This window comes from Mesocricetus auratus, unplaced genomic scaffold, assembly GCF_017639785.1.
Source record: "Mesocricetus auratus isolate SY011 unplaced genomic scaffold, BCM_Maur_2.0 Super-Scaffold_100018, whole genome shotgun sequence".
In the NCBI taxonomy this organism is placed as follows: domain Eukaryota; kingdom Metazoa; phylum Chordata; class Mammalia; order Rodentia; family Cricetidae; genus Mesocricetus; species Mesocricetus auratus.
The window spans coordinates 22,665,526-22,686,066 of NW_024429199.1; the positions used below are offsets into that span (position 1 = coordinate 22,665,526).

At 39.1% G+C, this 20,541-nt stretch overlaps 2 long non-coding RNA genes across 2 annotated transcripts in view; both read left to right on the forward strand.

The window, feature by feature from the left end:
* Window positions 1-11,397, forward strand: part of LOC110340112 — a 30,067-nt gene extending 18,670 nt beyond the window's left edge. Inside the window, exons 3-5 of the long non-coding RNA XR_002381896.2 lie at window positions 2,710-2,788; window positions 4,383-4,602; window positions 9,988-11,397. This is a non-coding gene — a long non-coding RNA (uncharacterized LOC110340112). The remainder of the gene's footprint in view (window positions 1-2,709; window positions 2,789-4,382; window positions 4,603-9,987) is intronic.
* LOC121132819 overlaps window positions 1-20,541 on the forward strand; it is a 118,013-nt gene that overhangs the window by 36,240 nt on the left and 61,232 nt on the right. The window lies entirely within an intron of this gene.

The window sequence follows — 20,541 nt, forward strand, 5'->3', positions numbered from 1 at the left end:
TTGCCCATATTTATCCCCCATACCCTCCTCTTTCTGCCCCATGCTCTCCCTCCTCTCACTAGTTTAGTTTCCTCATTACAGTTTACTTTCATGTCATTGATGTAAACCGTTTTACATATCTGTGTATTATCCAGTATCCACAAATGAGAGAAACCATGTGATATTTGTCTTCCTGAGTCTGGCTCATTTCATTTAGCACATGAGCTTTATTTGCATCTATTTCCAGCAACATAATCCATCCTTTTTATGGGTATATAAATCTGTACTATGTATATGTGCCATGCTCTCCTTATCTCAGTACCTAGAGTAAACACTTTCTTAGAATAAAATTTAAAAATAATAACCAAAATTGTGCAAGTTGATTGGTAGAAAGTCCACATTGAAGGAGCTGGAATAATGGTTCAGCAATTAAGAGCACTTGGGGTTCTCCCAGAGGACCCAGCTTGAGAGCCTATCAGAGTCAGGGAGTTCACAACTTCCTCTAACTTCAGTTCCCAGAGTATGGACACCTTTGGTCTCCATGGACACCTGCACTCAGATGCACATACTCATATCCGTACACACACTTACCCATAATAAAAATAAAAACAATTTTTTTTAAAAAAAGATAACATTTAAGATGAGTCAAACTCCTGTGTGTACAGCAAATGTTAATGCTACCTGCAGATATATAAAGATATCTTCTAAAAAGGCTATATTTAACTTTATGTTATCTGACAATTTTCCTGTGATAGGGGCCCATTGTAAAGGCTACATCTCTACTACCCATTACCAGTCAACTCTATTATTACCTTTTGCTTGATTTAGATATATTTTATAGTAATAAAACAATCCTATGGAGAAAAAAGATGGGTCAAACTCAATGTACTTGTCAAATTATTAGTATTTTATTTATTTTCTTCCCGGTGTTCCATTTCTTTAGACTCTTTAGGATCAGGTCAAGGAAACCAACTTGCATCAGCTGGTCTGTTCTCAAGGATTCTAGACAGACTCACTCCTAGGTTGGTGACCTTAAGGATATGCTTCATGACTTTGTTCCAATTTCTATAACTTGGGAGGCCTTATCAGCATTTTATGTGAATATTTGTTTAATTTCCTCCTTAAGTGTTGCCTGCCTGATCTTTATTATCTATTCTAAAAGAACATTTTTGCCATTTTCAGGTCATAGTATAACAGCGAAAGAAACTGTTATGCTAAAGAAAGCAATTATGATCTAGAACAAAACAAAACGGCACCCAAAATGAATGTGAAGTGGGTATTGAAGATGTGTCCTTTTCAATTTTTCTTTTTAAATGGCAAGAACATTAGTAATAATAAAAAAAAACTACAGAAATGTTTTTAGGCTCTCATAAGATGACATATGGTAAGCACTTACAACATTACCAGCCACGCAGTAGGAGCTCAGAGAGTCACCCGGTTGGTGGGAGTGACTCTTGTGGCTCAGGGGGTTAGTTCTTAATAATTGGTTGAGGGAGAAGAAAATGCTCACCCACAGCAGATAGCAAAAGCTGACAGGATGCATTCTGGGAATTGTGTCCATGGTAGCTTGATTTGGGAGAGATGAGAGATCAGACTGTGGAAACCTTCAGGGTAGGATGGAATTAATATTCCACCAAAGAACCTAAAAGATATGCATATATGCATAGTACCCAAGAGAAGAGGATTGAGACAAGATCCTCTGAATGGATGGCGAACACGGTGAGGGGTGAGGGGGAGTGGGAGCTGGGAAGAAGAGAGGGGGAGAAGAGAAAGAGAGAGTAGGTCATGGTGGAACAGGAAGTTGAGTGGGTGAGGGTAGAATAGGGGGAAGAGGGAATCATAGGTTAGAAGACAGATCAGGCGCCAGAGTTACCTCTAGTGATCTAAACGGATGACACCAATTGGCAAGCTAAGTAATAGTGGAGAGACCACCTCGAAGGCCCATTCCTGATAATGAACTTGATGTCTATAACCATCTGGGAGCCTTCATCCAGTGGCTGATGGAAGCAGAGGCAAACACACAATTAAGCACTGAACTTAACCCAAGGAACTCAGTGGCAGAGGGAGAGGAGTGATGAGCAAATTGGCAAAGAATGGGCTGGCAAAACCAGCAGAGACAGCTGATCTGAACAGGGGAGAGCTCTTGGACCCCAGACTGACAGCGGGGAGGCTAACATGGGACTGATCTGGACCCCCCCAAATGTGAGTGTCAGTGAGAAGGCCTGGGCAACCTATGGGGCCTTGAGCAGTGGATCAGTGTCTATCCCTGGAATACAAACAGTCTTCGTGTGCCTATAGCACAAAGAGGGATGCTCTCTCAGCCTGGACTCTTAGGGGAATGCCTGGACCCTACCCAGAGTGAAATGACAGACTCTAGATATCCCCTATGTGGAAGGAATTGGCAATAGGGTGGGAGGCTGGGGAGGAAGGGGAGTGCGGGAGGAGGGGAGGGAGAGGGAACTGGGATTGCCATGTAAAACAAGCTATTTAAAATTAAAATAAAAATGATATAAAAATATTCCACCAAATAGAAACACCATGGAGAACAAGTAAAGCGCCGCCCCCGCCCCCATATTCCCAGTAAGGTGAGAATTCTACTATCTTTCTCACATTCATCTGCCTGTTTGTTTGTTTTCTGTTTAGGTATGTCAGATAGAGACTTTAAGCTGTTTTCTTTTTGTATTCAAAATGCGATGTGAAGCTAAGATTAATATTCTTCTTTTGGTCTAGAGGCCACAATTGGCTGACGTGTTGCACCTAGGTTGTGAAGTTACCTGCAATCTCGGAAGACCTCGCGCCTCTCCTGATTGTGAGATTTTTAAAACGCTTATCTGAGGTTTTGGAGGGAGAGGGTGGTTCTTGGTCTATATGCATCTTTGTTATAGTATTGTTTGTTTTATGTTTTATTGAAATAAGTTTGCATTCAACAGAATGGGTTGGTGTGGCATTCATGCTGTAATACAGGAAATCCTCCTGTCTCAACCTAAGTGCTGGGATTACAGGCTTGAGCCACCATACATAGCTAGAATGTTTTTTAGAGGATATGAGGTTTGACAAAGACAGAGACACAAAGACACTGGAAAAAGAAGCAATAATTTGGATCCAGGACATATGAACTCTCTCCCTGCAGGCGGAGACGATCATCTGAGCATTGCCAATGCCTTACACAGACCTTTCAGCCAGACCCCAAATAGCAATCCATCCTAACCATAATTCCTGTATTCACTTACTTGTGCATTGCTCTTTATTTCTCGTGGTCAGCTTTTAGCTTTGAAACTCTGTGGTATGTGAACAGTTTTAATACTCCAGGCCCTTTTTGTTTGTAAGTAAGTCATAATTAAGTTTGTTTTGAAAGTTTCCCCATGGCCTAAGGACTTGCATCGCTATTACTGTCAAGACATGTTTGGAGGACAGAGTGGAATAATGTATGTAAAAATGCATTCAGTTTTTACGTAAGCAGAGGTGGTTTGTGTGTATAAATACAGATGTCTTTAATAGTTTCAGACTTCAAAGGAAAGCACGTCTATACAACAACATTTCCCAACTGGTTTCAAAGCTCAAGCTATATCTGAATTTCATGGAAAAAACTGAAGGCCAGTTTGCTTTCTTAACATGGTAATGAGTTCTAGCTGAAAGAAGCATGGCTGTGGCTATAGATGGGAAGGTTTTAATACCTTTGCCAAGATTAAAGACTAAAGGGAAGAAAAGTCTAATTTTCTCTCCATAAACCTTCCTTTTAATAGATGGGGAGGGAAGATCTAAGATTCTGAGGCTTTAGCTGCAGTGATGCGGTGTGGTGCTTTTAAGACATGGAATAGTTTCGTGAGATATCGTAGTTTGGTTTTTGTTCTAGATGGCAGTCTCTTGTAGGGAGAAGATTGGAAATCTCCATTGCCATTCTTTCCTCCTAGTAAACCACAGGCTGAGACTTAACAGTTTTATTTCCTGTAGTGATGTTACTCATATGATGACCCTTACATCTTGAGCTGCATAAAGAGAGTGGTCCCTGAGCATGTGGGAGTGGCCTTCTAGACCCGAGGAGATACAGCTCATGCAGTAGCTTGGGGAAGAGTATGAGTGTCAACTTTGACATCGTTTTAGCCAGGACTCAGTGTTGGAATGAGCACATAAGGCCACTTCCTGCTTTCCCCCATCTGTGTGTCTCACAGTGGCCATAGCAGTTTATGGATGCCCACTTCTAAGGACTGTGAACTCTTTTAATTCACTGCATAAGGTGCCTTAAAACACAGAATGCATCTTGTTTGGCTCAATACTTTCAAAAGCTGGACTCTTTAGCCTTTGAGAATGAAGTACCAGGTTAAGAATCAAACACATCTGGGCTGGGTCGTATTCAGTCCTTTAGCAATTTGTCAAATGACTCCAGTTCTTTTTCTCTTACTCAGTCACAGCACAGTGACTCTTCAGTTCCGCACATATGAAAACCACAAACAGGAAATATAACTGGACTGACAAGGTGGCTCAGTGGGTAAAGGCACCTGCTACCAGGTCTAGTGGCCTGAGTTTGATCCACATGATGGAAAGAATCAACTAACTTCTATACGCTGTCCTCTGAGCTACACAGGTACACTGCGCCATGCACGGACTTCCGCTCCCCCCACCAAGGTAAATAAGTGAAAGACTATACATAAAGCTACAGCTGATCCCATGTTTTGGGGAAATACAGAGTCAATAAAACAGCACCCAATTGCTGTCTCTTGATGGTCTCTTTTTATTTGTGGCTTTTCTCTCTTACTCTTATTTCCATTAAGTTTCTTCCTTTCCAGTACACATGGATTGGTTGCTATTGCCAAATTCTTGGTCTCTATTGTCACTGTTTGGCAGTCATTTGATGTCTGTAGTAGTCAAACCAGTTGGGTAATTCACATTTATTATGGAACAAATTTTATGATATTATTTGTTCTCATTTTCTTCTTTTTGCCAATTATAAAAATGAGTGCTAGAGAGGAACTTTCTTTCTATCCAAAGTAGTTTCAACAAAAGCAATTCAGCGGAATGACTAGACATTGTTTTATGTGTGTGTGTATTTGTGTATGTGGGTGTTACATGTATTTAATTATGTGTGGGTATGTGCACATAAGTGCAGGTTCACACGCATGTGTGTACATGCGCAGGCAGAGGCCCAGAGGGCATCTTCTTTGTGTGTGTGTGTGCACATATGTGCAGGTTCACACGCATGTGTGTACATGCGCAGGCAGAGGCCCAGAGGGCATCTTCTTTGTGTGTGTGTGTGCACATATGTGCAGGTTCACACGCATGTGTGTACATGCGCAGGCAGAGGCCCAGAGGGCATCTTCTTTGTGTGGGTATGTGCACATATGTGCAGGTTCACACGCATGTGTGTACATGTGCAGGCAGAGGCCCAGAGGGCATCTTCTTTGTGTGTGTGTGTTGAGTGAACTCTAGATGTCTTGCCACTGTGGTTCAGAGGACACATTAATATAAAGTAGTTCTGGTTCTTCTTCATTCCCCATTTATTTACAGCACTAATGAGATACGAATCAGCCCATATGCTGTGATATGGATACTTAAGATGCTAAAATTCCAGACTTCAGCCACTGGGCTTTATGGTAAATACTCAATTTGCGAATCCTACTGGTGTCAAGATTAGAGACCCAAAAGCTAGATCAAGTGGTTATCTATTATGGTGGGAAAATAGTGATTGACCACAGGAACTACCTGGCAGAATTCGCAATGTAGAAGCTTTTCTTATGGATTTTGAATAGTTGGGTGGGATAATGATTTGTTAGATTTCAAAGGTAATACCATTTAAGGTAGTGTGTTATAGATGGGATGAAGTTCAAAGATGTATTGCAAAGAATAAACAGCAACATCATTGCTTTGCTTCTGTGGAGACTAAATGTTTTACACATCAGGCTCTACAAGCATCCAATGCTGAGCAAGATAGAATAGTTGTGCTTTGGTGAGGGCATGTGTATATATGTGCATAGATAAGATATAAATATTAAAACTACATAAATCAATAAAATAAATTATCTAAAATATGTGAACAAATAGTAAATTATATAAATAAATAAAATTGTAATTTATTTATGTTTATTTATTTAATTATTTAAAATAATACTATTTATATATTTATGTATATTTTATTTATGTAGCTAATGTAGTTAGGGTTTCTATTGTTATGAAGAGACACCATGACCACAGGAACTCTTATAAAGGAAAACATTTAATTGGATGGCTTATAGTTTCAGAGGTTTAGTCCATGGTGGGTCATGGCTGCATGCAGGCAGACATGGTACTACAGAGGTAGCTGAGAGTTCTACATTTTGCATGCAACAGAAAGTGATCTGTCTCTGGGCGTGGCTTGAGTATACATGAGACCTCAAAGCCCACCTCCACGGTGTCACAATTCCTCCAACAAGGTTACACCTACTCCAACAAGGCCACACTTTCCATTAGTGCTATTCCCTTTGGGGGGCATTTTCTTCTGAACTACCACAGTCCACTCCCTGGCCCCCAAAGACTTGTAGCCACATCATAGTGCAAAAACGCATTCAGTGCAATTTCAAAAGTCCCCAGAGTCTAAAGCAGTCTCAAACATATTTAAAAGTCTAAAGTTCAAAGTGTCTTCTGAGATTCATTCACTCTCTTAACTGTAATTCTCTGTAACATTAAAATAAAAAATCACATACTTATTATTGTATCACAAGTTATATTTATTATTTAAAGATATTATTTATATTAAAATTCAATTAAATTTAAATTTCAAATTAGATATATAAGTATACAATTGCTATTTGGAAAAATAGAGTAAATTAATACAAATTGTCAGGATGACTATTTAAGCCTGGTGATTACAAAAGGACTCTTTGAAGCAGAGTTATCTAAAATCATGAGTAATGACCAAGAAAAGTTAGTCATTTGTTGATGCAAGAGAACAAGAAGTCTTCTAGAGTCTAGGAATCTTACGACCAGAAGGAGAGCTAATAAGTCGTAGAGGTTAGCTCACACAGGCCTTTGAAGTCTTAGGCAACAAGCTGGTATTTTATTCTTATTGGTGGGGAAGTAGTAGAAAGCTTAAGTCAATTTGTATCTATGGCCTGATCAAATATGGGTTTTGGAAGATACCTCCCATTGCTGGGTTTTAGGGGTCTGGTTGAATAAAGATCATTTAGTGGTTATGAGATAACTGTAGTAAGACCAACATCCAATAACCACAGCTAACACATACTCTTTTCTTGTATGTACTGGCAACGAGCTAGTTATCACACATGCCATGTACTTCAACAACGCACAGAGTAATTTTCAGATGTGTAAAGAGACTGTGATCCAAAAAATACAAATCACATCAGCAATTCTCCCAAATGGGGTAGTTTTAGCTACACAATAGTAAATACATGGGAAGTATGCTTGTATATGCAGGGGCTTGAGTAACTTCTTGGCTTTACAGTGACCTTTATATTTAAAAATACTAGAAGTGAATATTTTAGCTAGAGAGAATATTATTTCCTACCAGGATACACTCCACTATGGCAAAGGGGAGGAGCCTAAAGAGACTAAGCTTAGAAGAAGGAAGAAATGGAGACAGGACAAGCTATAGATCTTTTTACTTCAGCAAAGAGACTTAACCTCAAAAAAAACCATTGAGAACAGCAATAATTCCCATCATGCATGAGTAAGTGATAGTCTCAGGTGAGAAGGGCTTAGCAGAGCATACGAGTTGGGTTCTGAACTGAGGATTCTGTCAGTGGCAGCCAAAGTTTGAGTGAGGTGCACTTTGAGTCATTGCTGGAAAAGAGGTTGGGCTCAGAGAAAGAGGAACTGGAGGGGGAAAGTGACAGTGCAATCTTAAGAAGACAGCAGTGCCTATGGAGCCATCCCAGGGAGACACACACTTTATCCAGAAGGAAGAATAGGAAGACAAGCAGCAGAAAGATCAGTGAGGCTGTCCAAGGTGTCGGTATTTGCCCAAAATCGATCCCAGGGCCTCAGGCTCCTTTGGCCTGCTCCTCATTCAACAGAGAACATGAATCTTCAAGAATGCAGGTACATTTGAGATGGTAGGACATCCCCTCTTGACATTCTGGAATATTCCCTCTTGACATGCTGTTGGGACTGTGGTAGACTGGTTTGAGGTGCTAGGTTCATTTGATATCAATGTTCAACTTACTACCTCAAAGTTGACTAAAATTGAAGCAACTGTATCATAGAAATTAGAAAAGACTGCATGTTTTCACACTGAGATTTAATTTACTATAAGTACATTGGTTGACATAACTCCCAGGTTGCTGGATCCAATGTTGCAATGATATATATATATATATATATATATATATATATATATATATCAGGCATGGAATTGCTCCTGGAGATTTTGTATCAATAGTTTCTTTCTGGTTTATAGACTAAATCATTTGTTTTGTTCATAGTTTTGAAGGCAACGAATGATGGGGAATGTTCTTCTGTGTATATGTTTGTCTTTTTGGTTGATGAATAAAACACTGATAGGCGAGGCAGGATGATATGTAGGACTATGAGACAAGGAGGATTCTGGGAAGTGTAGGCAAAGAGGATCTGTATAGGCAGGCAGGAAGTGATGAAGCTCGGCAGAATCAGAATATAAGCAGGGACAAACAGGAACTCACTCTCTTCTCTGCAGAGATGCTGAGCAGTCATCATGAAGGATGCAAGAGGAGTAACAGGTCTGGACAATTTCCTCCAGTGAGATTAAGACCATGTGGAAATACTTTAGAAATTAGTTAATAATTTAAGACAGAGCTTGCCGATAAGAATAGTCACCGGCCAATATTTTCATAATTAATACAGCATCTGTGTGCTTCTTTGGGGCAGAGAAGGGCAGCGGGACCTAGCTGGGCCAAGAAATATTCACGTTACAAGGGAAGTAAGAGAACATGGCACCAGCATCTCATTAGGCTGGGATCCTGGATCATGTAACTCAGATTCATGAAAGAACCAGACAAGACAACTATCTTAAGCATGATTGCAGGAGACCAGTGTGAAGTTTGGAGTGTGCTGAAGAAGCGATGATCTACTCAGCTTCATCTTAAAACATATCAGCAATCTACTTCTTTGACCTCTCTCAAAAGAATCCCTAGTGATAATGTGTTACAAGGATAAAAATTAATAATGTGGACTCTTGTAAGATTGCAGACATTCAACATGGTGCCCATCTATGTCTCTGCAGCATATGTAAAAAAATGTAATTAAAGGATGTTACCATATTTTTCACCCATAATCTCTGAAAGCTAGTTTAACAAAAGTTGCAGGTGCCATATTCCTACACTCATCAATGTTTGCACAGCAAGGTCAAAGTGGCTTATCGCCTTGCTTAAGTTTAATGCAGACAAGTTTCCCAGACGTGAAAGCCCTTGTTGGCAGAGATAATTGCCAAGGACAGTGTTGTGCTGAGGGTGTTGTTCTGAAGTGGAAGGAAACTTGAAATACAGCTTTTTAGCTGGAGGCACAATGTTGAAATGCTTATTGGAGTCAAGGTATTTACAGATTTTTCTCCCTAAGTATTTAAAACAAACAATTCAATTACAAAGCCTTTCTTGAGATGAATTTCCAGAGGGTGTGGTCAACTTTCTGGCAAAATTAGATTGAATTCAAGGGTTTTGAAATCTGCCCTTCAAACTTGCTGGATTTCCATTAGGCTTCAGATCCTCAAATGTTTTATTGCTCATTGACTCAGCTTTCTCAAGAAATTAAAATATAGCTACACGGAAGCAGGCACACTATGGAAAGCACCCCCACGTGGAACACAATTTATTTGGAAGATATATCATTCGTGTCAAACCAGGTTATGGAGCACTCTAATACAGTTAACGTTTGGGGGGAAAACTTTTGCTTGGATTAGAAACTTAATTATTTAAATCTCCCCCCCCCTCAAAGTACTTTAAAGTTCCTCTTGAAAGAACTAGTACTGTTCTTTGGAAATCTTATAAGATTCAGCTGTTTTCAGCCACTTATCTGATACTGAGAAAGCTCTTTCCTTTCCCTTTCTAGCCTTCTGTGTACCTGTTTTGAAGGCCTGCCACTGAATGAACACATTTTGAAGGCTAAGGCAAGCCCTGCTCCACTCCCTCATGCCCTTGATATACACATCACAGCAAAGTTTCCTCCACCCAGATTCCTTTTTAAGCCACAGCAACCACGAGTGTTTAACATCCATCTTTACCTTTTCTTCCCCCTTTGGTCTTCAAGCCAGGTGAGCTATAAATTGGGGTAAAATGTACAGCTGGGTCAACAAAGGGGGACGGGGGATGAAACCATTTCCTATCATTTTTCACAAGCTTCGAAAAACACGGTTGGCAGTGTGTGTGTGTGTGTGTGGGGTTAAAACGGGAAGCAAGATTGCACATATAAATTAAATATTTTCACCCCAACTCTTTTTTGATAGCCTGGGGGTATTAAGAATGTGTGTTTTGGAAGGGCTCAGCAAGCATTCCAACAGTAAATACCTTCCTGTTCACTGTGTTCGAAGTCAGGCTGTCTTCTGGGGTTGTTTTAAAAATATGTGTGAAATATGTACTTTTATTTCAAGCCAAGCCAAATGTTTTCAATCATCCCCCCCCACGTTTGCTTGCTTCCCTTCTCCTCTTTTCCTGTCATTTCTTGCCCCCCAGACAGTAAAATATACCCTGAAATGTGTTTTTATTTTCCAAAAGGAAGTTTAGCGATTAATTATGAGTTACATGTAAACATATATTATTGCCCTCAAAGGTATTTGCCACAAACCTGGCCAGTGTTGTTCCCGGCTGGCATTCTTGAGTTCAGTCTTGGGCAATGGGAGTCAGAGAAACATGCACAGAAACCAAGTATTTGGCTCATGCACGACTGGGAACCAGCAGATAATTGAGGGTGAGAAATGGTCTATAACTCTTCACCCCAGTGGTGATGAACCTATAATTCCCAAATTGTTTGTGTAATTTTCTATTTCTACCACATCAGAGACAAATATTATTTTGTACTGCATGTTCTTTGTGGACTTTTTTTTTCATCAGCAAAGTCCAATTAAGATGCCTGAAAGGAAAATAACATACCTGGGGCCATCAGACCTGGCAAGATGTGCCCAGGAAGGAAAATACAGACCTCTGGTGGAAGCCACAGAGCCCCTCTGCCAAATGTTACTCTTATGTTGATAGACTTTAAGAATATATATCAAGTGTCTTAATTAGAGGAAATTATGTGATATTCAAATTCAATATCAAGCTGTCGAGGAAGCTTTTATATTTGGCTTGGGCTGCTGGGGCATCAGAGATCCTGTAAAGAAGGTCTCAGACAGAGGTTCTATGTTCCCTTTGAGTAAGCCCGTTAAAGTTCAGGAATGTTCGTAGACAACTATATTTACTAACAGTACCAGGTGTCAGAGTTGGTATTTCCAAATTTAAATTTTATTTAATGTAACTGATTATTTATATTATTTTATGAATTCTATGCCTTGTGTGGAAGGTGGGGAGGGGAAGCCAAGCCTTGCAAAAATAAATATCTAAGGGTAATTTATTCAAAGAATGTGTCCTGATATGTGATTCTAGGTTTTTAGGGTTTGTTGTTTCCAGGTTAGTTTAACTCAGCAAACACTTATTAAACTATCGACTGTGCAAAGCTCAATGCTGGTTGCTGTTAACAGCTCCTAATAACCTGAAAGTAATTCAGCTTGACCTGGCCCAACACTCTTTTATTATAAAAATCTGTCAGGAAAAAATATGACTATGAGAGAACTGTCTCAGCATAATGCCTAGCATTTAATTTTGAAAAAACGATCAGCTAGCCAAGTAGCATCTTGTAAAGATGACCACATTGCAGCCTTTTGGCAAATTTGTGCGTCTTACCCTCAGTAGAGAAAGACTTGAAACTTTTCTCATTAAAAGTCTCAAATGGGATAGAAGTTCCATTTCCATCATTGGCTAGAATTTGGAAATTTTATATAGAACAATTAGATAGGAAAAGGAATAAAGCTTTTCAAGTTGGGAGGCAGAAGTCAAACTTTGTGTATAGAGACATCACCCTATAAAAATTCCTCAAGAATCAACAATATAAGTATTGGAACTAGTTAAGAACTCAGCCCACGGCTGCAGTTTACAGTATCTCACTGTCCTCACTTAAGGACTTATCCTCATAGCAATATTCAATGTTGTGGGATGTGTGTGTGTAAGCTGTCCTAGCCTGGTCAAAAATTGCTTCAATTACTGCTTTCATGGTCATGCAAATATATTAAAATTCTAATGATACTTTAATAATAACTCAAAATTTGGTAAAATTCTGCTGTGGAATAATCCTTCTGTAAATGTGTTCCTCTCAGTGTTAATCAAAATCTGGTTGGCAGATAGCTAGGCAGGATTTTGTAGGCAGTGAGAATGCTGGGAATAAGAATAGTGGAGTCTGGGGAGTTGCTAGTCAGATGTAGAAGATGCAACATAGTAAGTTCATAGATGAGGTAAATGAGCCTTGGGGCACCACATAGATTAATAGAAATGGGTTAATTTAGTTGGAAGAGCTGGCTGGAGACAAGCCTAAGCTGTCAGCCAAGCATCTATATAAGTCTCTGTGTGGAAATTTGGAGTGGCTGCCAGGACACAGAGAAACTCCTCCTACAAAAATCCTAATAGTTATGAATGAGTACTAGTTGAGCATTCCTAACCTGAAGAATATAAATTTGGATGCTGGAGAGATTGCACCGTTCATAAAGTCTCTGGCCCAGCAAGTATAAGGACCTCATTTTGATTCCTGAACCCATATAGAAAGCCTGGAGTGGTCACATGCATACCTTGAATCCCAGTGCTATAGGGGACAGTTACAAGTGTCATTTGGGGATTTTGGGCCACCAGATCAGCTCCAGGTTCAGTGAGAGAGCCAGTCTCAAAGGAATAAAGCAGTTACAGAACAGGACACTTGCTTTCCTTTAGCCTTTGTATAATACATGTACACACATATGTATTACACACACACATACACACACACAAACACACACACACACAAATCTGAAGTGCTTCAGAATCAAAAATGTTTTAAGCACCAATGTGATGCCACAATTGGAAAATTTCATAGCTTCCTTCACATGGCAGGTCATTGTCAAAGATCACCTCACATGCTGTTTTTGGTGTTTGAGTACTTATTTGCTCATATTAATTGTCCATGATTTTAAAAGTTTCTACAAAAGTAGTGTTTCATAACTTATTACACACATGATTATGATAGTTAAAAACCATCACAGTAGAATTTTGGATTCAATTTATATACTTAGAATATTTAAAAATAAATGAAATGACTAGGTAATATATTGTTTAAGGCGTTTGATAGGCATTCGAGTTTTTATATTGGTTGTCACCTTAACGGGATCTAGAAACACCCAGAAGACACGGCTCTGGGAATGTCTTTGAGGGGTCATCTAGAGTCAGTTAATTAATGAGGGAAGATCCACCCTAACTGTGGATGTGCCACCCATGAATGAATTTCAGACCATCTAAAGAGAAGAACGCTCGTAACACGGACTCCATGCCCTCTGCTCCCTTTCTGTGGATGTGACCAGCAGCTGGCTACAGCACTGACAGTCTTACCGCCTGGAACCAAGAGTCCAAACAAAGTCCTTCTCCCTAAAGTTATTCCTGCCAGGTATTTTGTTATAGCTGTGAGACAAGTGACAACACTGGTATTATAATAGGTTGGTAAGACTCCCCCACACAAGTTTGTCTGTTTGTATTTTTTAAACTAAATGGCCAGAGTTGGTTTTGAAAGAAAAAGAGCAATACCATAAAGAGTGAAAACAAAACAAAACAAACAAACAATCAGAAAAACCAGCAACCTCAGAAAGACATCACACTCTGTCTCTGTGAGAAACAAAGCTTCAGATTTGAAAGGAGAGAGCTATTAGGATCAAGAAAACAAGACTACCTAACAAACATATTTTTAAAAAGAACACTGTAACATAATCCCCCCATCTTAGGTGAATGATATACCCCACTAAACCTGGTCTTAAAGTGTGGACTCTAAAGCAAGTGAACTTTTTGTTCTCTTACTTTTTTATAGGGAAATGGATAATTTTATAATGGATATTAGATCTTTTTTTGTTTATAGTAAAATAGATAATTCCCAGACTAGCAAGCACTTCTGTGGTGCTCCAACCCAGGCCAACATTGTTTAGGAGTTTCACTCCCTTGCCATAGGTCTTAACTTATTGTTATCTCCATAGACAGAAACAAAATAGTAACATAGAGAGAAGGAGTTGGTATCACAGCTCTGACATGAATGCAGGATTTACATTTATCTAGCTTCATCAAGGATAGTAAAATTAAGAATCCATTTCTCTAACCATTGTACCACATTGCTCATGACTGTTTTGTTCAAACCTCACAGGAACCAATTATTATGGGTTGAATTGTGTCCCCCTGTCAACAGAAATATAAAATCCGAACCCACAGAATGAATGGGGAAATAAGTTCCTTGCAGATGTGCTTCATCAGGAAGAGATAATACTCAATGGGGATGTTGAATACTTAATGGTTTCTCATCCCATATAGCTAAAGTCCTTTTAAGAAGACGGCCATTTGCAGAAGTAGAAGCAGAGGGAGAAGCCCACTCAAGGCTCAAGGCAGACACACTGGGGTTATGTCACCAAAAGTTTCTAGAATCCAGGAAGAAGCAAGGAAAGTCTCCCCTGCAGACTTTAGAGGGACATAATTCTGTTGAAGCCATGTGGTTGAGCTTCCAAGCCTGTGGAGTGGAGACAGTACATTTCTGTTGTTTTATGGTCTGTGGGTACTTCATTGCTGCAGTCCTCAGAGACCCATAGAGCATGTAATTTCTGCATTTCAGGGTCTGACCAGGTGCCCGGGTGGCCTGTAAGCCCACTCTACACACTCAAACATTGATGTTTCTCACTTAATTTGCCAGATGCATAGGTGATATCTAAACCCATAGACCGAAGGCCAAAGACAATGTTTGCAATTGCTTCTGTATTTGGAATATCAAGTAACACCCTTACAAAGTAATATTTTATCAAATTTTCCATCATAGTATCCAGTTTCTGGGAAGCTAATAATTGTATATTTTTATTCCTTTTGGGAAGGCGGCGATTCACTAAGTCAGTATGAGCTATGCTGGTATCATGTAACTGTATTTACATCTGTCTACCATAATAGAAAAAAACTATCAACCCTAACAACATCATTCAATTACCCATGAATTTTTCCTTTTATACTGATTTTCGTTTTCATATTTAGTTTTGACTGTTGTTTGTCCAACTTTAGGAAATCACTATGTGTCCTGGCTTTAAAAGAAGATATAAATACACATTTTAATTCAAAATCTGTTTTTCACACAAGGTTTTTGGAATGAAACTACCTATACATTTGTCTTGATTGGATACTCAAAATGGAATTTTTTAAAAATTCCTTTTATCATGTTTAAAGAGATGATTCTAGAAGCATCAGATACCTCCCAGGAAGCCAGTCTGCCTCATGCTTCCTCTGTCTCTTTGCACACCTCATCCTTTTTTCAGAGGGAACATATACAGCTGGCAACTGGCGTTTGGAAATCTAAAATGAATCTATTTTTAAATATGGTGCATCACGTTCCCCTGGTATAAGGCTTTAAAAAGCAAACAATTTTAGCTTTTAAAGCCAATACTTTTAAGTGATGTCTTTACCGTACTGAGCATTACACAATGCTTTAATGTGCCATTGCAATTGAACTTCATAAAAGCTCACTGCTGACTTGAAAGGGAGGCAGCCAAGGGGAACCTGAAGCTGGAAGGGACTGTGTGACAAGCTCTAGTAAGTGCCGTTTTGGGAGATCCAATGCTGGGTTGTCTGATCAGAATGGATTTTCATGTGGGCCCTGATAGGGAAAGCAGGAAGGTAGGGGCTTTCCTCATTGGAGGGAACTAGATAAGGGGAATTATGGCCAGGACTCTATCATCTTACAATTGTACCAGGGCTTTCCTTAATTGTTTTTATATAAGCTAACCACTCCCCACTCCCATTGTTCAACACTTCTAAATGAGCATGTAGAGACTGAGATGTTCTGAGCATGAAACAAACAGTGAACTTTTAAGGCTGACCCTAAAAAATGGTTGTAAAAATCTCACTAATATCTTCTACTTAAACATTATAACACAAATATTTAGATATATTGGACTAAGAAAAGTGGATGCTTAAAATTTATTCACTTTGTTATTTTATTTATTTATTTTCGTAGGATGTAGAATAGAATCTTACAATGTTGACCAGTTATGCTTGACCTCTTGATCTGCCTTTCTGTGAGCATCTTTTGGGGGAAGTTGTTCTTCCCATCTGGCTATCCTGAGCAATTCTTTGCTGAGTTCATTGCTACATATAAATGCATTGCTCCCATTGCTACATGTAAGTAAGATTGGTTAAACACTTTGAAAAAAAAGGGTGAGTGTTTTCTTGTGAAACAGAAGACTGTGATAGTCTTTAGAAAGACCAACAAATAAGACCCTCCCTCTTATGTTTCTATAGAGTGCACCAAGACTGAATTTCTAAAGCAACTCTGATACCCTGAGTTGCTCATTTTTATTTAATTGTTCATTAATAGTTTGTTTTAATAGACATTCTGATATTGTCAGGCAAATCATCTTCTTTCAAATGATTTTCAGCACAGGAAATCATGATGCCTACAGATCTATGCTCCCTTCCCTTTCAACATCCTCAACTCTGCTCTTGGCTGACCTTTGTCATTTCTAGGGGATACTTAATCTTTGGTTCTTGTTCTTTAGAATAATGCCTTGTGACCGGGCAAAACTTCCATTAGTGAAAATGGTTCACTGTTTAACGATCTCTGATGTGAACTGTCAAATGTATTTTAGTTATCTTTTAAGTAGGTTTAATGTGTGTTAATTCACTTAGGACCTGCACTGGGCTGCAGAGTCCAAGGCCAGCCTCAGAAGAATCAGTACTTTTTAAATTCCTTGGATATGACTCTTCTGTAAACTCTGTTTCAATAGAGAAATAAAGAGGGATTAAAAGGCAAGGCAGCATCTAGAGTAGAATCTTAGAGAAATAAAGACCAAAAATGTCTCAAAATGGAAAGTATGAACCAAGGTGAATAATTTCTTCATTGAGGCACATGAAACTTTTAGCTTGCAGTGGTTTTACTTTGTAAATGTTTCACCTATGATTTCAGGATTTCCATCTCAGGTTTTACTAGCATCGTTTGAAAGAGCAAGGACTTGACATCATCGGCTTGGTGGCAGAGTCTCATAAAACAGGTCCCATCTACCTGTTTATAGTGTTCTGTTGTAGAAATTTCACTAGGTTGTGTGTGTGTATGTGTGTGTGTGTGTGTGTGTGTGTGTAGAACATCACTTCCTAAGAATTTCTTAGTAGTTTATGGAAACTGAAAGTTAATAGATAAAGGCAATTACTTGATAACCCAAGAAGATTCATATATTCAGAGCTATTGGAACCTTAAAGCTCTGTCATAACTTCCAGTGTAACAGTAGATTAGTGTACTGTACTTAAGGGTTAAATAGGCTGCATTATTTAAAATTTCATACTTCCATTGTAATTTGCAGCTTTCCTTGAATTATCATGAAATCTGTCACAGGATATAAAAGAATTTACATTTTTTATGTGGAGAGTCTAGAATATGAATATCTATAGAATGAGCCTAAAGTGATCTCTGTAATTTGGAGATTCTGGTACATTGAGCTAAACACTGAGGTACTTCTTTTCATTGATCTCATTATTACCACCTTCCTGTTGGGCATTCCTGTACAGTCATTGGCCTCAGGAGGATGCCACAGTGAGTTTTGGGCTACACAACAGATCAAGGCTTCTTGCTGCCTATCCTGCTAATCAGATGCTCACTGAACAACTGCAACACTTAAAACAACTTTGTTGCTTCTTCCCTGGCAGTTAAATCATAAAACACGGCACTTAGTTGACTTGGCACTGGGATTCTCTAGACCGGCAGTTCTCAATCTCAATCTCAATCTCAATCTCAATCATGATTCCTTTGTGGGTTTGAACCACCCCTTGCACAAGGGTCATTGATCAGATATTTACATATTAGGTATTTATACTGCCATTTTTTTTGGTTTTTATGAGACAGGGTTTCTCTGTATTGTTTTTGGAGGCTATCGGTCCAGCCCGGCCTCGAACTCACAGAGATCCACCTGCCACTGCCTCCCGAGTGCTAAAGGCGTGCACTACCACCACCCAGCTACACTGCCATTTGTAAAAGTAGCAAAGTTACAGTTATGAAGTAGCAATGAAAATATTTTAATGGTTGGGGGTCACCACAACATGAGGAACTGTATTAAAGGGTTGGAGCATTAGGAAAGCTGAGAACCACCGCCCTAGACAAAGTTGTGCTTTAACTGGTAGTGCCTGGCTCTGCTTGCTGTTCCTTCCTAGAATTAATGACTCACAAGTGTATGTTGGGGGTGTAATTTGCACTCCCAGGCTCTTGGGAGAAGGAGGAAAAAAAGGATGTGTCTTCTCAAAGGCACAGTGTCTTCCTACGTGTTTGTTTGTCATGTATACAGACAATATTGGTGGAATTTAACTAATCCAATAAATAAAAATATTAGGTATATGGATGAACAGTGAGATGGGGCAAGGGAATGTATTTTTAGTGTACCTATTGTATGTGGACTTCTATTGTTGTAGCTGTATTTAACACTGACAATGGGAGGCATTGCATTTGCAATTATCAATAAGGAAACAATTCAGGAGGGTCAAATCACTTTCTATGTCAGAGCTAGAATTCAAAGTCAAGCGTTTTTCCAAAGCACTTGCAATGACCACTGTACCATGGTGCCACTCCAACCAGTAGGAAGTCATCATCTAGATCTGTGCAGTATGCACCAACACTTACAGACACGCCCGCTGTCAGTGTAAGGAACTTTAGGTACATTGTAAGCAGCTGAGGAAGAGAAACCAAATGAAATCAGAGCTACCATCTGTCTAGAGAGGACTGGACCTTAGGTTTGACTTCTCCTTCATCCTCCTTGATCTGACCTAGTTGATGCTTCACTGGCATTAACTACTTCCTCCCAAGGTTTCCATTTGCAAAAACAAGAGGACCCTTGAGTCCAGCAGCTACTTATTTATTTTCAAATGTTTTAAATTAAAAATAATAGTGTGAGGCCTTTTCTTGAGCTGTCTTTGTGAAATGACCCTTGACAGGAACTAGAAATAGTTCTTTTCAATGCAGCCATTATCTTTGTGACCAAACGGGATGTGGTGGGTGGGTGGAATTTCTGAGTTCTTTGTATATGGGAATGAAATGTCTGTCATTTAGCTAAAATAAATTATTGATTTTTAAATCAAATCAAAATATTGAGTCAAACAAGTGGATACTGTACTAGTATTTTCACTCATTTGTAAGAACTGCTTTTTAAACCCCCACTGGTTTATGAATAGTGGGGGAACAACAAAAACATGTTTCAGAATTCATGAAAACTGGAGGTAATTATAGGACAGTCTGAAAAAAAGTTTAAATTACTATCAGTTCCCAGAAAAACACGTGATCCTTTCTTACCTTATCAGGTAAGTAAGCGGACAGGCTGTTTTCAAGTCCTTCCATTGTAGTATGGTACACAAATTTCAAATTATTCCTCCATAACCCCAGAGTTTTCCCCTGTTTGTGAGAACAAGTGTCTTCAGTATCAGGCAGGTTTCATGATTTGGACTGGGGAAAGATGCAAGTGACTGGCTTTACTGGAATAGACCAAGAAACTTACAAATTTAACTAAAATAATGACCAATTGCTTTGGAAGATCAAATATTGACCCTCTCCCCAGGAATTAAGAGATTATGTAATTTGAGGAAATTCTGATATTGTCATTTGACGATCTATAAAGTGTGTGTGTATGTGTGTGTGTCCTAAGAATAAAAGCAAAGAATGGATTTTCCATATACAAAATAGAGTCCAGAGACCAGAACAGGGACAATGAATATATGTTCAAGTCACTGGGGTGCAAGAGAGATTTAGGACAAAGAGCATGGGGTGGTTTAGTTTTTGACTGACAAAGCTAACTCCATGTTTGCTGCTAGAAAGAAAGGTATGCCTCTTGTGAAATATTATTTTAAGATGTGTTATATTTGTTTATGCTGTGAAACATTCGTTTTAATGATGAAAAGATATGTTGCATTATTTTATGTTGCATTTGTTTAACTCTGTGAAGCTGTGTTACTTTGCTATCTAAAACACCTGATTGGTCTAATAAGGAGCTGAACAGCCAATAGCAAGGCAGAAGAAAAGATAGGCAGAGAGAATAAATATGAGAAACTTGGGAAGCAAGAGAGATCAAGGGGTAAGAAAATAAGGGGCCAGCCACCCAGCCACACAGTCAGCCACGGAGAAAGAGTGAAAATAAGATTACAGAAGTAAGAAAAGACCCAGAGACAAAAGGTAGATGGGGGTAATCTAAATTAAGAAAAACTGGATAGAAATAATCCAAACCAAGGTCAGGCATTCATAAGTAAGAATAAGACTCTGTGTGTGATTTATATGGGAGCTGGATGGTAGGCCCCTCAGAGAGCAAAAAGAGCCCAGAGATTAAAAACAAACAAATAAACAAGCAAGCAAGCA